This window comes from Triticum aestivum, chromosome 4B (assembly GCF_018294505.1).
Source record: "Triticum aestivum cultivar Chinese Spring chromosome 4B, IWGSC CS RefSeq v2.1, whole genome shotgun sequence".
NCBI classification, from domain to species: Eukaryota; Viridiplantae; Streptophyta; class Magnoliopsida; order Poales; family Poaceae; genus Triticum; species Triticum aestivum.
The window spans coordinates 497,857,682-497,878,507 of NC_057804.1; positions in this window are offsets into that span (position 1 = coordinate 497,857,682).

The window sequence follows — 20,826 nt, forward strand, 5'->3', positions numbered from 1 at the left end:
CTCACCGACCAGCGAGCCTACGGAGGAACTAATCACTCCCGGTGGGGAGCATCATGGAACTCACGATGGATAAGGGTTTGTGATGACAAAGATCGAAGATCCCTCTCTTTGGAGCCCCAAACAGACTCCAGATCTAGCCTCCTGATGAAGAACAGGAGGTGGCGGCGGCTCCGTCTTGTGACACGTGATGATTCTTTCTCCTTGAATTTTTCTGGAAAATGTGATTTTATAGCGTCGGTTTCAGGGTCTGCCATGCCACCACGTGGGGACAACCCACCTGGACGCGCTTGGAGGGGGGCACCCTGGTGGGTTCTGCCCACCCAGGTGCCCCCCTCCGGTGGTTCTTGGCTCCAGTATTTTTCTTTTGTTATGAAATAAATCTCCAAAAAGTTTCATTCCAATCCAAGAACCTTTATTTCTGCACAAAAACAACACATTGGTGGTTCTACTGAAAACAGCGTCACTCCGGGTTAGTTTCATTCAAATCATGCAAATTAGGGTCCAAAACAAGAGGAAAAGCGTTAGGAAAAGTAGATACGACGGAGATGTATCAACTCCCCCAAGCTTAAACCTTTGCTTGTCCTCAAGCAATTCAGTTGATAAACTGAAAGTGAAAAAGGAGAACTTTTACGAACTCTTTTGCTCTTGTTTACATAAATAAGCTTAAGTAGTACCTAGGTTTTCAACCAAGATTCTAACTAACCATGTCGACAATAACTCTTAAAAATTATATTAACTCATATCAATGACATAATCACCTAGCGAGCAATAATAAGATATATCAAACAACAACACGTTGTCAAAACAATCATGATATAATATGTTAATAGTGGTATCTCGCTAGCCCTTTCTGAGACCGCAAAACATAAATGCAGAGCACCTCCAAAGTTCAAGCAGTGACTAAACATTGTCATTCATGGTAGAAAAGATCCAGTCATGATGCACCCAACATTAGGTACACATAATGCATGAGGATGACAATAGTGCTCTCAGGTTCTGGCGCTTATTTGAGAAGGTGATGACACAATATATAAGTAAATAGATAGTCCCTTCGCAGAGGGAAGCAGTGATTTGCAGTGGTGCCAGAGCTCGAGTTTTTAAAACTGATGTAAATGAAATTTTGAGAAATGCACCCTTCTTGTTTACTTCATGACCATTAATTATCGGTATCTTCCATGCTAAACACATTAGTGGAGGTTCCCAAGCACTAAAAGTAAAGGTTTACTCCCCCTCCACCAACAATCACACTCCACGATTGTCCGAAACAACGGGTGCCACCATACCAACAATAGTCCTGGGGGAGTTTTGTTTAATTATTTGCAATTTGAATTCGGAACTGGGAATCCCTATTACCGCCCCTCTCATGCAAGGACGAGTGAATAAACACTCATCGTGAGAATAACCCGCTTAGCATGGAAGATATTGACTACCTCCTGGCGCTCTATGAACAATCCAGGCACACAAAAAGTATATTTATTTGAAGTTTTTAGGGGTGGCATATGCAAATTTACTTAGGACGGCAGGGTAATACCACATATAGGTAGGTATGGTGGACTCATATGGAATAACTTAGGTTTCATGGTTTTGATGCACAAGCAGAATTCTAGCTTAGTACAGGCGAAGGCAAGCAATCAGGTTGGGAAGCGGCCAGCTAGAGAGCGAAAAGGGTCATGAACATGCATTATGCATAAGTAACATTGGATACTAGCATTAGGAGGATATGAACACCATGAACATAAATATCATAGAGGCTATGTTGGTTTTGATTCAACTACATGCATGAACATGTGCCAAGTCAAGCCACTCGAACATTCAGAGGAGGATACCATATCATCATACTAGATCACAATCATTTTAACGCAATGTTGACATCCAAGATAAATCATTACCCACTACTAGCTACTTATGCATGGCATGAAAAACTATAATCTCTAATTGTCACTGCAAACATGTTTGATCATAAATAGGTTGAATCATGGATACTAGATTAAATATATTTACAAAAACAGAACAAGTCGAGTTCATACCCGTTTCTCTCTGCCACATCTAGTTCATCAAATATCGTCATTATTGCCTTTCACTTGCACGATTGAACGATGTGAAATAATAATAATAGTGCAAGAGTGTCGTGGACTAAACCCGAATTTGTGAACATTTTATTCAAAAGGAGAAGACAAGGTAATATGGGCTCTTTATTAGATCAACAATAATGCATATGAGAGCCACTCAACATTTTCATCGTGGTCTTCTCCTCGGTATGACTCAATAGAAGAAAAGAAATTCAGAGAAACACATTGAAATATTTTTGGAGTTTTTGTTTTTTCTTGAACGAGCAAATAAAAGGGAAAAGCAAAAACGAGAAAAAAATATTTACACGAGAAAGCTCCCAACAAGCAAAAGAAGAATAGAGAAATCTTTTTGAGTTTTCGTTTTAGTACTACAACTAACTACGCTAGGAAGAAAAATCAAGCAGGAAATATTTTTGTATTTTCCCAAAGTTTTAGGTGAGAAAATAAATCTAGCATGGATAATACAATGAAAAAGTGTGGACATCGACAACTGGAATAAAATGTGTGAACATGAATGTAATGTCGACGGAAATACGTACTCCCCCAAGCTTAGGCCTTTCGCCTAAGTTGGTATAGGTCCACTCGAAGAAGCCATGAGGTCCTATGTTAAAGTGTTGGGGAGCGAGCACCTGTGGGTCCCACTGCTGAGGCTCCTCCTGTGCCGCACCCAGGTTGTTCTGGTAGGCAACAATTTCCTCATGCATAATCTTGTATCCACCCCTGACAATAGGATCAAACAAAGCAGGTCCATGCAATGGAATAATATCACGAATGTCCACACTGAAAACCAGGTTATAAGGAACATGAATGTTAGTGTTCTCGCCATCAATAAACTTGTGGTGTGCCATAGCCGTGCGATCTAGATAAACCTTGGGCAAAGGATAATCATGCTGGCGTATCTGAACATTAAAGTGACTCGCCAAGCGAGTAGCATAAATACCACCATTTATTTACCCTTTGATCTGTTAATGTGAAGGTGATGTGCCACAATAGCTCCCAAGCTATAAGTGTTGTCGCTGAAAAGTGCACGACGTAAAACAGCAAGGTCTGGAGCACTGAGTGCACCTACATTCTCTCTAACAAGTAAACACTTCGTAATGAATAGAGCAAAAATAGTGCACAACAGGGAAGTGTAAACTAGTGCAGTAGCACTCAATACCCCTCTCTCATCCCCCACTATCAGAGTATGGTAAAAACCATCAAACTCCACGGGCCTAGGCTCTACTACACTACCATCAAAAGGAAGCATGCATATGTCACAAAATTCAGTAAGCGGTATTTCATAGTGTTCAGCATATAAGTTAAATTGCACCTCAAATGGATTATTCCTACTCAAGAAATGAAAACTTTGCACAAAGGAATTTGTGAGGAGATGATACTGTTCACATTCAACTGTGACGAAGTTGGTGAGGCCGGAATTAGCAGCATATTGTGCAAACTCCTGAAGGATTCCGGCCCCTTCCATGAACGGATTATGTGGCCATTCACATGGTCGTACCTCCACCATTCTCCGGGTATGGAGATCATTGTCAGATGACTCCCCAGTAACTCCCTTGGAGTTATTCTTGGAAGAAAACTTCCTAAAGATACTCATGTTTTTTCTATGAACAAAATTCTGAAATTTTTAGTCCACGACATTTTCTCAACAAAACTTCACAAAATTGAAAACAACTACTCCTAGGGATGCATAGAGGCCATAACAAGCATTCAAGCTACTTAGAACTCTAAGAATTCAACATGCAAGCTCATCTACAACAACACCAAGAGTAACTAATTATTCAAAATAGAAACCACTAAAGCAAAAACTAATTGGACCAATGGAGGAGTCACATACCAAGCAACAATTCACCGAAACAGTTTCATAAATGGAGCTTCGAGCAAAGAGATCCGCGGTTTCGGGAGCAAGAACAAGAGAGAGAGAGAGAGAGAGAGAGAGAGCAATGGTGATATTTTTCTAGAGGTAAGTGGTGATGTGGGAAGAAGAAATAAGTGAGGGGCCCCACATGGGGACCACAACCCACCAGGGTGCGCCTGGGGGTCATGACACGCCTAGGTGGGTTGTGCCCACCTGGTGCACCTCCCTATGATATTATTTGCACCAAAAGTTCTTAAGTAATCAGAAAAAAACGTATTAAAATTTCACAGCATTCTGAGTACTTTTGTTTTTTGGGTCATTTTTTATTGTATGGAAAACTCAGAAAACAAACAAAACATGGCATTTTATTTTATTTAACTAATAAAAAAAGAAAACAAAAGGTAGGGACAGAAGGTAGTGCTCACTAAATTCATCAACTTCATACCTCTCAAAAATGATTCATTAATAAGGTTGATCAAGTCTTATTAACAACCACTTTCGAGTAGCATGAAACCGAAGAACTTTCGTAAATCACTAAGTTACCTCAACGGGGATATGAATGTCCCCAACAATAAGCATTTCATATTTCTTTTTAACAGACGGTAGAGGTAGATGAAAACTTCCAATAGTGATTGTCGGAGATATTTCAATAACATTGATGCCATTCACTTGGAATTGTTTCTTCGGAAAGTGCACCGTATGCTCATTAACATTGATATGAAAAGTGACCTTGCTTTTATTTCAATCAATAACGGCCCCTGCAGTATTCAAGAAGGGTCTACCAAGGATAATCGACATGTTGTCGTCCTCGGGCATCTCAAGTATAACAAAGTCAGTTAAGATAGTAAGATTAGCAACAACAACGGGCACATCCTCACAGATACCGATAGTTATGGTAGTTGATTTGTCATCCATTTGCAAAGATATTTCAGTAGGTGTGAGTTTATTCAAATCAAGTCTTTTATATAAACAGAAAGGCATAACACTAACACCAGCTCCCATATCACATAAAGCAGTTTTCACATAATTTCTTTTGATGGAGCAAGGTATAGTTGGTATTCCTGGATCTCCAAGTTTTTTAGGTACTCCACCTTTAAAAGTATAATTAGCAAGCATGGTGGAGATTTCAGCTTTCGGTATTTTTCTCTTATTGGTGATGATGTTTTTCATGTACTTTGCATAGGGAGGTATATTTAAGATATCAGTTAAGCGAGTACGCAAAAAGACTAGCCTCAACATTTCACCAAAGCGTTCAAATTCTTCATCGCCTTTCTTTTAGTTGACTTAGGTGGAAAGGGCATAGGTCTTTGAACCCATGGTTCTCTTTCATTATCGTGTTTTCTAGCAACAAAGTCTCTTTTATCATATCTTTCATTCTTTGGTTGTGGGTTATCAAGATCAATAGTTGGTCCTATCTCAACATCATTGTCTGGTTCTTTATTGTTTGTTTGAGTGTCTTAATGAACCTCAACATTATCTTTTTCATTATCAAAAGGTGAGTGGTCACTACCAGATTGAGTTTCAGCATCAAAGATAGAAACTTCATTATCATTATCATGAGGTTTTTCTATTTCAGGTTCACAAGAGGCATGCAAAGTCCTATCATTTTTCTTCTTCTTTTTCTTTTTAGAAGGACTAGGTGCATCAGTGTTAATTCTTTGAGAATCTTGTTCAATTCTCTTTGGGTGTCCCATAGGATAAAGTGGTTCTTGAGTCATTTTACCTCCTCTAGTTGCTACTCTAACAGCAAAGTCACATATATTATTGTTCATTTCATCAAGCAACTCTCTTTGAGATTTAGCAACTTGTTCTAATTGAGTTTGAACCATAGAGGCATGCTTTCCTACACCTCTAACATCTTTTAATTCTAAATAACAAGTCAATTAAGCGAGCAATCATATCAGAGTTGTATTTCAATTGTGTCGGATTTCGGGATTCGGCAACCCATGACATGTCCGAACTCTTGGGTGCGTGCGGAGATCTCAACATCCCCAGCCTGCCTACTCATGATCTTCCTATGCCTAACGCGTCGAGCTCAAAGAGACACAAAGACACAGAGATTTATACTGGTTCGGGACACTGTTGTGGTGTAATACCCTACTCCAGTGTGGTGTGGTGGATTGCCTCGAGGGGCTGTGGATGAACAAGTATAGTTGATGAACAAGCCTCCGGAGGAGAGGTGTTTTTGAACTGGTGTGGTAAGGTCCCTGTCAGTGTCAAAATCGGCGGATCTCAGGTAGGGGGTCCCGAGCTGTGCGTGTAGGCGGATGGTAACAGGAGACAAGGGACACGATGTTTTACCCAGGTTCGGGCCCTCTTGATGGAGGTAAAACCCTACGTCCTGCTTGAGTAATATTGATGATGTGTGTTACAAGAGTGGATCTACCACGAGATCGAGGAGGCTAAACCCTAGAAGCTAGCCTATGGTATGATTGTTGTTCGTCCTACGGACTAAAGCCATCCGGTTTATATAGACACCAAAGAGGGCTAGGGTTACACAAAGTCGGTTACAATGGTAGGAGATCTACATGTCCGTATCGCCAAGCTTGCCTTCCACGCCAAGGAAAGTCCCATCTGGACACGGGACGCAGTCTTCAATCTTGTATCTTCATAGTCTTGGAGTCCGGCCGATGATGATAGTCCGGCTATCCGGACACCCCCTAGTCCGGGACTCCTTCAGTAGCCCCCAAACCGGGCTTCAGCGACGACGAGTCCAGCGCGTATATTGTCTTCGGCGTTGCAAGGCGGGTTCTCCTTCAAACTTCATGTTCCTGTCGAATAGTGTCCGGCTTCCTTATAAATGTTGTGCTCCTTGGCTTCTACGCCCAATAATGGCCTTCTTCCACGTGTCGTATGAATGCGAAAAGCTAGGGTATTTTTACATTTTACCCCCTAGCCACGCGAACGATCCGCATATAAGAGAGGCGAGGATCTAGATCCAGCTCACACCATCCTCCATTCGCAAGTTCTCATCGAAGTGCTTCTGACCAAAATCCATTCCATCATGGATAGTCGACGCGGCTCCTCCTCTCGCGCTCCCAGCCCTAAGCCAGGAGATTGGGGGAGATGCTCAGTTCCACACAGTGAGCTAGTGGCGCTCCAAACCGAGGGATATCTTCCCCCAGCTTTCATGGTTCCGGTTCGAGCCGGACTGGCCACCTTCAAGGGTGGAAAGCAGGCAGAGAGCGTCCCCAACCCTTCCAAAGGAGAGCGGGTATGCTTCGTCCCTTATCTAATAAGGGGGCTCGAATTCCCCATACATCCGTTTCTCCGGGGGCTCCTGGAGTTCTACGGACTCCAGCTTCACCACCTCACACCTGCCTCCATTTTGCACATCGCGGGCTTTGTAGCTCTTTGCGAGCTGTTCCTGGGCATTGAGCCCCATTTTGCGTTGTGAAAGAGATTGTTTTGCCTTGTACCCCGTTCTTATGAAGGGTCGATATATCAAGTGGGCGGAGACGAAATATGGCGTGTCGCCGGGACCGGATATCTATCCGGCACCCCGAAGAAGGCGTCCAAAGACTGGCCTTCGGAATGGTTCTACATGGAGGACGCCCCTCTGCCGGATCCAGTTCGGATCGGCCTCCCGGAGTTCAGCAATGCTCCCTTGAAGAAACGCCCGAGTTGGCGCCCGCGGAGCCCTCAACGGGAGGATGATAGGAGCGTCCATTATCTGATGGGCCGGATTAGGTTACTGGCCCACTCCGGATTGACCATGATTGGAATCATGGCCACGTGCATTATGCGAGGGGTGCAGCCACTCCAATATAGGGCCCACCCTATGTGGGATTTCAACGGGGAAGACGATGCCACCCGTCACGGCCGCAGAGGGCCGAGCTCGGCAGCCGATCTGGCAAAGATCCTGTCCGGCTTGTACAAGGGGGAGGAGGAGGACTTTCTCCGCACGAATCCATTGAACGGATTCTCCATGAATAACCCTCGGAGATGGGTAAGTGGACGTTTATCTACCCGATCCATACTTCCAAAGTCAAGTATTTTACTTTGTGATTTTGACGCAGGAGCTGCGCCGGGATGTGGAAGGCCTACGAAGCCTAACTCCACAGCCCGAGGATCCGGAACGATCCCTTGATCCGACCTCCGAAGAGGATTCGGACATAAAGGTGGAGCCGTTTGACGGGGTGTTCCACCAACTTAGCATGGACAATGCTTTGTCGCCATTACGGCTGACTACCCCGGCTTGATTCCGGCCTCCCAGGTGACTACGACCGAGGTCTTGACACCATCATTTGATCCGTGCTCAATTCTGACCATCCTATACTGATGGCGCATCGCAGGAGGTGCCTTTAAGGCGGGAAGCCGAACCTGCGGCGGCTGACCAGCAAGGGTCAGTTCGGCCCAGCAGGCGGAAGAGGAGTGCGACGCAAATCGAAACGTCGCGGCAACGGTACGGTGCACTGTTGTTTTTAAGGGAAGGATCCCTATGAGGTATATTAACGCTCATAACTCTTTCCAGGAGAAAGAGCGCTCGCCGGACAGTGTCCGGAGAGGTTGCCAATCAAGCCTCCGCCAGCCATGCTCCATCACGTGGTCTGGAAGTGGAGGCGAACACAAGGCAAGAGCCGGATGCTCCTCCGACGGAGGATGCCGACAGGCTGTCCGCCACCCGGTCTGAGGTGGAGAGCGCCATGAATCACAGGCGTCGCCGGACAGTTCTTCGTGACGCGTGTTTCTCCCCGGAGGCGTTGAATGCCTTTGATGCGGGAAACGCGCACCTCCGTGCTGCTCAAGATGGTTTAACCAGAGCCACGGAGCAGTATGTGAAGGACATACAGGTAAGTAATTTTAATAGTTATATATGCTAGTAGCCCCCGAGACTTAAAATAGTTAAAATAACTGATTTAAGGATCATTTATTATGCAGGATCTTACGGAGAAGAATACCCACCTATCCCAGGAGCTCCAAGAGTGCAAGGCCCAACTTGAGGCCGCAGTAGCCACCACAAGGGGAGCCACAGAGACCCCCGCTGGTAATACGTACTTCGAAAAGATAAGTAGTTAACAAAGTGCGGCGTGTGCATAAATCTGACAATAATATTGCAGAGGGCGCCGGACTAGATCCGGACAAGCAACAGCTACTGCGTTAGCTAAAGGCCGGCGAGAGGGTGCTTATGAAGGTGCAGCAGGAGAGAAACAAGCTCCAAGATGCCCACACCCAGCTAGGAGAAGAGCTGAAAGGTGTTCGGGCCCAGCTGTCTGGCTCCGTGAAGGAGAATCAGCGGCTTCGTCACGGCATTTATAGTAAGTGCTTGAGCAAATTCCTTTGAAAAGAAGAATTCGGCGAGGAAGTCGATTGACAGAAATGTGTCTTTAGGTGTGCTCACAGGTCGCCCTGTGGAGGAAATACCTGGATCAACAGGTGACCAACTTCCCGAACTGGTTCAACTGCTCGAACGTGTTCGACAAGCGATGAGTGGCGTCGTTCAGGCTTTATGGCCTTCCGTCTCCCTACCCGAGGGCCTTGGAGAGCTTGCTGAGAAGCTTTAGGGAGCACGGTGACGCCTCCGTCTGTGGAAAATATCGGCCTGCCGTCAAGGCGCCAGGGAGGCCTGGGCCATGGTGAAGACGCGGTACCCGAAGGCTGACCCAAACCACATGGCCGAGGTCGGACCTGCGGGGCCTGATGGGAAGGAGATCCCTGTGAGCTTGATGTACGGCCAAGTAGAACTGGCCGCGAAATATTCCCAACAGGACTGTAAATTAGACAGCCTGTTAGATGGGATTGAAGAGGAGTACAATCAGTCAGTTTAACGATGTAATTTGAAATGACATGTAAAATGCCTTCTAGCCGGATTGTAGATCGTTTGTCTTTGCGGACCTTTTCGCTTCAACCTCCGGACCCAACAGTCCGGAGTGTGTCCGAATACCCTTACGGTTATAGAAGAACCGGCGCATGCGTGGAGACAAGGCGTCGGGGTCATAATTGCTTTATCAGACAAGTGCCCAACTAGCTATGTTATATTACATGGTTAGTAAGAAACATCTTCCAGGGAGAATAGTTCCGTTAAGGGTTCCTTTCCCTGGGAGGCATGCCCTAAAGTGCATGTCCGGACTGCGAAAATAGCAGAAAAAGCATCTGGGGGCAAATAAATAAGTAAGTAATAAATCATATTTCAAGTCACCGACCGATATTCTCTTAAGAACGCTAGCTTTCGGCTTCACCCAGTCTGAGGTACACATCCGGCTGACCCGGCAGTAACAATCGCAAAGGTGCTCCCTTTACCTCCTAGCCGAACAATCGGGAACGTAGGGGTAAGCACAGGAGCCAGGCAACCCAGCTTGGCCAAAACTTAAGTCATATCGATGCATATAATGGTGAATAAAAGGTACATGCGGAAGTATTACACATGTGTTGGGCATGAAGCCCATATAAATAAGCTTCTGTTAAAGAAGCCCCCAGGTATAACGAGTGCTAGGGGCACATCGAGTGTGTGCGAACAATGCGCAAATCAGCCTATCAAAGATATTGAAAAAAAGTGGGAAGAAGGAGGGGGACAAGAGATAGTGAAAATGTAAAAAGGTGGACGGAGGAGTGAGAGGAACTCTGAGTCCGGCGTTAGGCGTAGAATCTTCGGAGATGGGCTGCGTTCCATGGGTTCGGCTCGAGTCGGTTGTCAGATGCGTTATGTAGACGGTATGCTCCACCGATCAGGACATGGTCGATGATGAAGGGACCTTCCCACTTGGGCTTAAGTTTGTCCTTTTTCTTGTCCGGCAGGTGTAGAACAAGTTCGCCAACATTGTAAGCTTTGGCCCGTACTTCTCTGCTTTGATATCTTCGAGCCTGCTGTTGATAAAATGCGGAACGAGCTTTTTCCATGTCCCGCTCCTCCTCTAAGGCGTCCAAACTGTCCTGCCGATCTAGCTCGGCTTCTCTTTATTCATACATGCGCATGCGAGGTGAGTCATGAATTATATCGCAGGGCAGAACTGCCTCTGCGCCGTACACCATAAAAAATGGTGTGAATCTGGTAGTTCGGTTTGGCGTGGTCCGCAGCCCCCAGAGTACGGAGTCGAGCTCCTCTACCCAGTGCGTGTTAGATTCCTTGAGGGACCGCACTAGTCTGGGTTTGATGCCGCTCATGATTAGACCATTTGCTCGCTCGACTTGACCGTTAGTTTGAGGGTGATAGATTGAAGCGTAGTCGAGCTTGATGCCCATGTTTTTGCACCAGAGTTTAACCTCATCGGCCGTGAAATTCGTGCCGTTATCAATGAAGATGCTGTGGGGGACACCAAAACGGTGTACTACCACGGAAATGAAGTCTATCACAGGTCCGGATTCTGCCGTTTTAACTGGCTTGGCTTCAATCCATTTGGTGAATTTGTCCACCATGACCAATAAGTATTTGTGCTTGTGCGTTCCCCCTTTAAGGGGTCCAACCATGTCAAGCCCCCAGACCGGGAACGGCTAGGTGATGGGTATAGTTTTGAGGGAGCTGGGTGGCATGTGGCTCTGATTAGCAAAGAGCTGGCAACCGACGCATCGTTGGACTAAGTCCTGAGCATCTGCCCGGGCTGTTGGCCAATAAAATCCTGTACGGAAGGCCTTGCCTACAAGGGCCCGGGCTGCAGCGTGGTGCCCGCCGAGTCCGGCGTGAATTTCAGCCAGGAGATTTCGCCCCTCCTCTTCGGAGATACACCTTTGAAGGACTCCGGTTGTGCTTTTCTTATAAAGTTCTCCCTCATGGACCTTGTAGGCTTTAGATCGCCGAACTATGCAGCGGGCCTCATTTTGGTCTTCAGGAAGTTCCTACCTAATTAAGTAGGCTAGGAATGGTTCCGTCCACGGGGCAATTACTGCAATTATTTCGTGGGCTGAAGGTGTTATTTCATTGGCTGAGCCGCCGATTGTGTCAGAGTTGTCTGAGTTAGGTGATGCAGCTGGCTCCGGATTGTTATTTCCGGACTCCTCTTCCCATAGTACGGATGGCTTAAAGAGCCGTTCCAGGAAGATGTTCGGAGGGACGGCGTCACGTTTTATGCTGATGCATGCTAACACGTCTGCTGCATGGTTATTGTCCCGGGCTACATGATGGAATTCGAGTCCTTCGAACCGAGCTGACATTTTTAGGACGGCGTTGCGGTAAGCTGCCATTTTCGGATCTTTGGCGTGAAAGTCTCCATTTACATGGGATATTGCGAGGTTTGAATCCCCGCGCACCTCTAGGCGTTGAATGCCCATGGAGATTGCCATCCGGAGGCCGTGTAGAAGGGCCTCATATTCGGCTGCGTTGTTGGAGTCCATGTACATTATTTGAAGTACGTATTGGATTGTGTCTCCAGTTGGGGACGTCAAGACGACGCCAGCCCCCAAGCCAGCCAACATTTTGGATCCGTCGAAATGCATGATCCAATTGGAGTACGCGCCGTACTCTTTAGGGAGTTCGGCTTCGGTCCATTCGGCGACGAAGTCAGCCAGGACTTGCGACTTTATATCTCGTCGTGGTTTGTAGGTTATGTCAAATGGTAAGAGCTCAATGGCCCATTTTGCAATCCTGCCCGTTGCGTCGCGATTGTTTATAATATCGTTGAGAGGTACTTCGGAGGCCACCGTTATGGAACACTCTTGAAAGTAGTGTCGCAGCTTCCGGGATGCCATGAACACCGCATACGCTATCTTTTGATAATATGGGTACCGGGACTTGCATGGAGTTAAGACAGTGGATACGTAGTACACTGGTTTTTGAAGAGGGAATCTGTGCCCTTCTGTTTCTCGTTCGACGATGAGTACCGCGCTGACAACTTGATGTGTTGCTGCGATATATAATAACATAGGTTCACCCAGGTTGGGCGCAGCCAGGACCGGATTTGTTGCCAGTGTGGCCTTGATTTCTTCGAGTCCGGCCGTGGCGGCATCCGTCCATTCGAAATGTTCGGTGCGCCGAAGGAGGCGATAGAGAGGCAGAGCCTTTTCTCCAAAATGGGAGATGAAGCGGCTTAGAGCCGCTATGCACCCAGTTAGTTTTTGTATTTGCTTGAGGTCTTTTGGGATATCCAATTGTGACAGAGCTCGGATCTTGGCTGGGTTTGCTTCAATTCCTCTACCGGATACGATGAAGCCCAAAAGCTTTCCGGCTGGTACTCCGAAGACACATTTTTCCGGGTTGAGCTTAATGTCATATGCTCGGAGGTTGTCAAATGTCACCCTCAAGTCGTCTACTAGAGTTTCGACGTGTTTGGTCTTGACGACCACATCGTCTATGTATGCCTCTACTGTTTTGCCTATCTGGGTAGCCAGACATGTCTGAATCATGCGCTGATATGTTGCACCGGCGGTTTTGAGTCCGAAGGGCATTGTGTTGAAGCTGAATGGCCCATATGGAGTAATGAATGCCATTGCGGCCTGGTCTTTTTCCGCCATCTTGATTTGATGGTATCCGGAGTATGCATCGAGGAAGCACAATGAATCGTGCCCTGTGGTAGCATCGATGATTTGGTTGGTGCGAGGGAGAGGGAAAGGGTCCTTTGGACAGGCCTTGTTAAGGTCTTTGAAATCGACGCAGAGGCGCCAGGATTTGTCCTTTTTTGGTACCATTACCAGGTTGGCTAGCCAGTCCAGATGTTTGATATCTCTGATGAATCCGGCTTCTAAGAGTTTGGCTAGCTCCTCTCCCATTGCCTGTCTTTTAGGTTCAGAAAATCGCCGAAGAGCTTGTTTGACTGGCTTGAATCCCTTTAGGATATTTAGGCTGTGCTCTGCCAGCCTGCGTGGGATTCCTGGCCTGTCTGAAGGGTGCCAGGCAAAAATGTCCCAATTTTCCCGAAGGAATTCTCATAGTGCGGCTTCTACATCAGGATTTAATTGTGCCCCAATGGATGCCGTCTTTGTGGGGTCCGTTGGATGGACCTGAAATTTGACTATTTCGTCTGCTGGTTTAAAAGAGGTGGACTTGGACCTTTTATCGAGTATCACATCGTCCCTATCCACCGTGGAGCGCAGCGCAGTTAATTCCTCTGCCGCTAGGGCTTCGGATAATACCTCTAGGGCCAGCGCGGCTGTCTTATTTTCAGCGCGGAGTGCTGTATCTGGATCACTGGCGAGAGTGATTATTCCACTGGGTCCGGGCATTTTGAGCTTCATGTACCCGTAATGGGGTATAGCTTGGAAGATTGTGAATGCCTCTCGCCCTAACAAAGCGTGATATCCGCTGCCGAATGGGGCCACTTGGAACGTGACCTCTTCGGACCTATAATTGTCCCGCGAGCCGAACACTACATCTAGTGTGATTTTTCCTGTGCAGCATACTTCTCGACTAGGGATTATTCCCTTGAAGGTTGTGCTGCTTCGCTCAATGCGGCTCCAGTCAATTTCCATTTTTTGAAGGGTTTCCTCGTAGATGAGGTTTAATCCGCTGCCGCCATCCATGAGTACCTTGGTAAGACGAAAGCCGTCCACTATCGGACTAAGGACCAATGCGGCTGGTGCTCTAGCTGTTCGGAATTTAGGTTCGTCGCTGGCATTGAAGGTGATAGCCGTGTTGCTCCATGGATTTGTTGTTGCTACTTGGTAGACTTTGGCAAGACTGCGGATTGTTCGTTTCCGCATGTTATTTGATGCGAAAGTCTCAAAGACTGTTAATACCGTACTGGTGCTGCTGGGCTGGTTGCCCGGGGCTAAAAACCCTTCGCCACTTTTGGCCAGCTGCCGTAATATCCAACATGCTCGAAGGCTATGTGTTGGAGTGGCGCCCTCCGTACTGTGGATTTTGCAGGGTCCATTGAGCCATCCCTCCAGTATGGTTCCGTACCCTTTATGGGGTTTTTGCTTTTTGGTTTTTAACCCAGGTGCTTGAGTATGACGCACCCTTTTATTTAGGACTGGGGTTGTATTCAGGGCCGGATTGTACCAAAACCTAGTTTCGGTTTTCCAGACACTTTCCATCGCGCAGTATTTTTGTACAATGGTCGCTAGGTCGGTGAAGCGTGTAACTTCGCGACGACTGATGGCGTTTATGATTCCCTTGTCCGTGCAATTGTTGCAGAAGATTGATATCGCGCTTTCTTCACGGCAGTCCTTTATCCTGTCCATAACCAGGAGGAATCTGGCCCAGTAATGATGTACTGTTTCATCGGGCTCTTGCCGTATTTGAGATAGATCGCTTATGTTTGGGTAGGCGGGTGGAATCAAGTTCGGAACCCCGCCAATCTGAGGCTCAAAGGCCAAGAAGCTTCCGGATTCGGAAGCTTGGTTTGCTGGACGCTTTCCCACAAATCTGGTCCGATGCCTGACTTTAGGTTCAGTATTTGATTAGCGTCCGTCCCTCCGCGGGAATCCGGACATAGTTGGTTTTTAACATAGAAGAAGAGTCGCCGCATTGTTCCTCTACCACGACAACGTGGTGGGTAACCTGGGGAGAGTAGATTTCTCTCAGATTGGTTTTAAGCCCAATCTGATCGTAGTCGGTAGCGACTCCCAGGGCGGCGATGCGATCCAAGAGCTCGTTTACGGAGGAGAGTTCAATCGGATCTAGCTGCTCAGCGAATTCTGAGCTGACATGAAGATCGCTTTTAATGACCTGAGAGGTCATTGTCGGAGCGATGGCCGGACAGGCGGTCATAAGAAAACCACCTAGCCGAATAGTCTGGCTGGCGGCCAAGGCTCCCTTGACGATGGTGCCGTCTTTGAAGACGGGAAAAGGCATCCTTCCTGATGGTGACGGCACAGAGGAACTCTCAATGAAAGCACCAATGTCGGTGTCAAAACCGGCGGATCTCGGGTAGGGGGTCCCGAACTGTGCATCTAGGCGGATGGTAACAAGAGACAAGGGACACGATGTTTTACCCAGGTTCGGGCCCTCTTGATGGAGGTAAAACCCTACGTCCTGCTTGATTAATATTGATGATGTGTCTTACAAGAGTGGATCTACCACGAGATCGAGGAGGCTAAACCCTAGAAGCTAGCCTATGGTATGATTGTTGTTCGTCCTACGGACTAAAGCCATCCGGTTTATATAGACACCAAAGAGGGCTAGGGTTACACAAAGTCGGTTACAATGGTAGGAGATCTACATGTCCGTATCACCAAGCTTGCCTTCCACGCCAAGGAAAGTCCCATCCGGACACGGGACGAAGTCTTCAATCTTGTATCTTCATAGTCTTGGAGTCCGGTCGATGATGATAGTCCGGCTATCCGGACATCCCCTAGTACGGGACTCCCTCAGTCCCTATGCCATCTCCCTCTATGGTGGTGGCTAGTCCTATTTATAGTGGCCTTGGTCCTCTTCCCAAATATGAGCGGGAAGGGATTCAACAACGACGGGATTTGAAAGGGGACAAGTAGTACAATCTATCATGACAAAAGTAGTCTTCGCCTGCAAAAAGCCTCTAGTCGTGACGCTGCAGTGGGCTCATTGATGACCTCCGTCCTGTCGTCCAGACAGTCTTGGTCTCGTTGCACCGAAATGGCAACGTTTGGCTGATTCCTTGGGACTCTACGCCTATGGCTTGCTTCCCTTGCACCAAAGAGGAAACCTGCATTCTACGCCCGCCTGGCGCTCGCCTGGGCTTGGTTGTCATGGCTAACGTCAGCTGAACCTCGTGAGGTATCTTGCACAGAACTCTCCGCCCCTCAGGAGCCCTCCTGAGGAGGCTGCGTCCTTCGGGGGTCTTGGAATCATCCGCCTCGCGAGGGTCTTGTGGTGTTGATGCTGAAGTTGGGCCATACCAGGCCATCGATGGAGCTACATGGTGGGCCACAGGCAAGCAGGGCCGGATACCCCCATATTCAGGATGCCGACAAATTGTTTCATAACCTTTGGATTGAAGTGATCTTGCTTTATAATGTAATTATCAAACTCATAAAGGCATTGACTAGGATGTTTATTATAAGGAATATCATCTTCATCGAATGTCATTAGAGAATTTACCTCTACCACCTTAGGTGGTGGTGCTGTATCAAGCCCATGTATTTCTTCAATAGGAGGTAAATTTTTAACATCCTCTGCTTTAATACCTTTTTCCTTCATAGATTTCTTTGCCCCTTGCATATCTTCAGGACTGAGATATAAGATACCCCTGTTCATTGGAGTGAGTTTAGGCGGTGGTTCAGGAAGAGTCCAATCATCATAATTTTTCAGTATGTTATTCAACAATTCTTCGTCTTGCCCAATAGTTCGTTCCCTGAAAACACAACCAACACAACTATCTAGGAAATCCCTAGAAGCATCGGTTAGTCCATAATAGAAGATATCAAGTATTTCATTTTTTTGAAGAGGATGACCAGGCAAAGCATTTAGCAATTGGAGAAGCCTCCCCCAGGCTTGTATGAGACTCTCTTCTTCAATTTGCACAAAGTTAAATATTTCCTGGAGGGCAACTTGTTTCTTATGAGCAGGGAAATATTTTTCAGAAAAGTAATAAATCATGTCCTGGGGACTACGCACACAACCATAAGCAAGAGTATTGTACCAAGCTTTAGCGTCACACTTTAATGAGAACGGAAATAATTTGAGAATATAATAATAATAAATCTTCTCGTCATGAGCAAAAAGGGTGGCTATGTCATTCAACTTAGTAAGATGTGCCACAATAGTTTCAATTTCATAACCATGGAAAGGATCAGATTCAACCACAGGAATCAACTTTGGGTCGATAGAGAATTCATAATCCTTATCATCACCAAAGATAGGTGAATTAGCAAACTAAGAATCGCATTTCATTTTATCATTCAAAGTTTTTTCTTTATACCTGCATAATATTTTTTCTAGATCATCTCTATCCTTACAAGCAAGAATATCCCTAGTTGCCTCCTCATCATAACATAACCTTCTAGTACCTTTGGCAATTCATATATAGGAGGGATAGTTCTAATAGGTGTTTCAAGATTTTTAGTTCCAAGCTCTTCATTAGTTTCAACAATCTCATGTTGTCTTACTCTAGCAATTTGTTCATCAAGAAATTCACCTAGTGGCACATTATCATCAAGAAAGGTACTAGCATCATCAATAGTAGCATTCATAGCAGAAGTAGCATCATCAATAACTTGCGACATATCAGAATTGATAGCATGAGGTGGTGTTGCAAGTTTACTTATACTAGAAGGTGAATCTAAAGCGGAGCTGGATGGCAGTTCCTTACCTCCCCTCGTCTTAGAGGGACAAATCTTAGTCTTTGCGTCCTTAAGGTTCTTCATAGTGCTAATTTGATAATAATCCCAAATGACTCCACAAATATAGCTATGCTTCCCGGCAACGGCGCCAGAAAAAGGTCTTGATAACCCACAAGTATAGGGGACAGTAACAGTTTTCGAGGGTAGAATATTCAACCCAAATTTATAGATTCGACACAAGGGGAGCCAAAGAATATTTGCGAGTATTAGCAGCTGAGTTGTCAATTCAACCACACCTGGAGATTAATTATATGCAACAAAGTGATCAGTAGCAAAGTAGTATGGTAGTTTTTGATAGTAATGGTAGCAGCAGCAGCAGTAACTGTAAAAAGTGATATCAATAGTTTTGTAGCAGTAATGATAGTATCATTAGCAGTAGTAACTTAGCAAGATCAATATGTAGGAAAATTATAGGCATTGGATCGGTGATTTGTTGGATGATATTCATCATGTATGAGTCATAACCTAGGGCGATGCGGCACTAGCTCCAGTTCATAAATATAATGTAGGCATGTATTCTGTACATAGTCATACATGCTTATGGAAAGAACTTGCATGACATCTTTTGTCCTACCCTCAAGTGGCAGCGGGTCCTATTGGAAACTAAGGGAAATTAAGGCCTCCTTTTAATAGAGAACCGGAACAAAGCATTGACACATGGTGAATACATGAACTCCTCAAACTACAGTCATCACCGGGAAGTGTCCCGACTATTGTCACTCCGGGGTTGCCGGATCATAAAACATAGTAGGTGACTATAACTTGCAAGATCAGATCTAGAACATAGATATAATGATGATAACATAAACGGTTTAGATCTAAAACCATGGCACCCGGGCCCAAAGTGACAAGCATTAAGCATGGAAAAGTCATAGCAATATCAATCTTAGAATATAATGGATACTAGGGATCCAGCCCTAACAAAACAAACTCGATTACATGATGAATCTCATCCAACTCCTCACCGACCAGTGAGCATACAAAGGAATTACTCACTCACGATGGGGAGCATCATGGAATTGGCTATGGAGAACGGTTGGTGATGACGAAGATCACCCCCTCTCCGGAGCCCCAAACAGACTCCAGATCTGGCTCCCGGTGAAGAATAGGAGGTGGAGGCGGCTTCATCTCATGAAATGTGATAATTCTTTCTCCCTGATATTTTTCTGGAAAAATGTGATTTTATAGCGTCGGTTTCAGGGTCTGCGGGGCCACCAGGTGGGGACAACCCACTTGGGCGCACCTTGAGGGGGGGGCACCCTAGTGGGTTGTGCCCACCCAAGTGCCCCCCTCTAATAGTTCTTGGCTCTAGTATTTTTATTTTGTTATGAAATAATGCTCCAAAAAGTTCCATTCCAATCTGAGAACTTTTATTTCTGCACAAAAACAACACCATGGTAGTTCTGCTGAAAACAACGCCAGTCTGGGTTAGTTTCATTCAAATCATGGAAATTAGAGTCCAAAACAAGAGGAAAAGCGTTAGGAAAAGTAGATATGACGGAGACCTATCACAAAGTTGGAGCATGATTTATTTATTGATTGCCTTCCTTATGAGTGGCGGTCGGGGACGAGCGATGGTCTTTTCCTACCAATCTACACCCCTAGGAGCATGCGCGTAGTACTTTGTTTCAATGACTAATAGATTTTTGCAGTAAGTATTTGAGTTCTTTATGACTAATGTTGAGTCCATGGATTATACGCAGTCTCACCCTTCCACCATTGATAGCCTCTCTAGTACCGCACAACTTTCATCGGTGCCATACACCCACCTTATACCTTCCTCAAAACAGCCACCATACCTACCTATTATGGCATTTCCATAGCCATTTTGAGACATATTGCCATGCAACTTCCACCGTTCTATTTATTATGACACGCTTCATCATTGTCATATTGCTTTGCATGATCATGTAGTTGACATAATATTTTTGGCAAAGCCACCGTTCATAATTTTCATACATGTCACTCTTGAGTCATTGCATATCCTGGTACACCACCAGAGGCATTCATATGGAGTCATATTTTGTTCTAAGTATTGAGTTGTAATTTCGAGTTGTAAGTAAATAAAAGTGTGATCATCATCATTATTAGAACATTGTACCATGTGAGGAAATCAAAATAAAAGAGTCCAAAGAAGCCCAAATAAAAAAAGAGGCCAAAGAAGCCAATAAAAAAAGAGAGAGAAAAGAGAGAAGGGGCAATGTTACTATCCTTTTTCCACACTTGTGCTTCAAAGTAGCACCATGATATTCATGATAGAGAGTCTCCTATTTTGTCACGTTCATATACTAGTGGGAATTTTTCATTATAGAACTTGGCTTGTATATTCCAACGATGGGCTTCCTCAAATTGCCCTAGGTCTTCATGAGCAAGCAAGTTGGATGCACACCCACTTAGTTTCTTTTTGAGCTTCCATAAACTTATAGCTCTATTGCATTTGTTTCATGGCAATCCCTACTCACTCACATTGATATCTATGGATGGGCATCTCCATAGCCCATTGGTAAGCCTAGTTGATGTGAGACTATCTCCTTCCTTTTGTCTTCTCCACAACCACCATATTCTATTCCACCTATAGTGTTGTGTCCATGGCTCATGCTCATGTATTGCGTGAAAGTTGAAAAGGTTTGAGAACATCAAAAGTATGAAACAATTGCTCGGCTTGTCATCGGGGTTGTGCATGATTTGAATACTTTGTGTGATGAAGATGGAGCATAGCAAGACTATATGATTTTGTAGGGATAGCTTCCTTTGGCCATGTTATTTTGAGAAGAC